This window comes from Frankliniella occidentalis, unplaced genomic scaffold (genome assembly GCF_000697945.3).
Source record: "Frankliniella occidentalis isolate FOCC.00 unplaced genomic scaffold, Focc_3.1 Scaffold22, whole genome shotgun sequence".
NCBI classification, from domain to species: Eukaryota; Metazoa; Arthropoda; class Insecta; order Thysanoptera; family Thripidae; genus Frankliniella; species Frankliniella occidentalis.
In genome coordinates this window covers 677,071-678,234 of record NW_026267152.1, presented here as the reverse complement: position 1 = coordinate 678,234, position 1,164 = coordinate 677,071, and the positions used below count along the sequence as shown (strand labels likewise).

General features: G+C 58.8%; 1 protein-coding gene across 3 annotated transcripts in view; it reads left to right on the top strand.

Moving 5' to 3' along the window:
* The first annotated feature begins 62 nt into the window (after positions 1-62).
* Positions 63-1,164, top strand: part of LOC113211326 (synaptotagmin-15-like) — a 44,808-nt gene continuing 43,706 nt past the window's right edge. For 2 of the 3 annotated variants that reach the window (XM_052264885.1, XM_052264883.1), the window contains exon 1: positions 63-238. The gene's annotated coding sequence lies outside the window, so the exon portion shown is untranslated. The remainder of the gene's footprint in view (positions 239-1,164) is intronic. The other variant, XM_052264884.1, reaches the window with a different exon arrangement.

Genomic DNA, 1,164 nt, shown 5'->3' with positions numbered 1-1,164 from the left:
TCCGCGCGCGCCCCCACCCCTCCCAGACGATGCCGCGGCCCAGCATCGCGCCCCCCAGTGCTGCCACAGCGCCTCGCCGGGCAGGACGTCCAGACCCACTCCAGCGACAAGTGTCCAGCCGCCGAGCCCCAGGTGGTGGTGGTGGTGCCCGCCGCCCGAGCCGTGCCGCCGTGCTCCGATGATGTGACACTCTTTCCTCTTCGCCGACACCGAAGACAGCGATCGCAAGGCAAGCCAGGCAAGCAGCACCGAGAGCATGAATGATGACTTTGGCCTTCCCCCTCCCTCGCCCGCCTCATTTTCCACTATCCGATTGCATCTGCCACAGCAGTACGTTGCATTCAAATCAGCGTTATAACAGAGTGTAATAATTCATACATCATAATAATTGCGAAACATGTTGACGAAGAAGAAAATTTTTCCCGCTAATTTTAGTTTTCCCCAAACTTTCCTTTAATTACAGTCCGCGGGGTCGGGGTATATAACCTACCAAGAAAAAAACTACCCCCTCCCCCACCCCCTCAAAAAAAAAAAACATCGGAGGAAGGAATAGCTTTCTAAAAAAAATCGCAAACTCCCGCGCTCATCTCGCTAGAGGCCGAACTCATTGGGCGCGCAAGCCCCTCCAGGCGCCTCAGGCGCAGCAAGTAGCCCAACGCCTACAGGCGCCGTCCCCCTTTTACTCCGATAAGCTTCGCTGATTAGCATTAATGAATGGAGCCGCCTACCTCGCGGTGCCGCGGGCCCGGCCGCCCTTTCGCTAACGTCATCCGAGCGTAGCGTCCGAGCACGCCCTCCTGCCCTCCTCTACCCACAGGACGCGGACCCGCCCGACCTCTGGCAAGGGGGGCGAACAACGCTTTTTGCCTACTTTTAGGCGGATATATATCAGAACAAAATTACCCCCCCCCCATTCAGGCAGTTTTTGTGAAGCACTATTCCTGGATCCGTACCTGAGCCCGCCCCCGCCGCCCACGTCCTGCTGCACTGCGCCCTCGCCACCGGTTACTTATTGACCTTTTGCTCTCGGGGAATGCTACCACCCCCGTCTGATAGTCTGATGGAATCGGGACGTCGAGCGGAGAGTGGCGACGGGGTTCGGGCGGCCCTTCTTCCCCTCGGGGGACGTCGAGTCGAGCCGGCCTCTTGGCTCGGAGCTCTGCC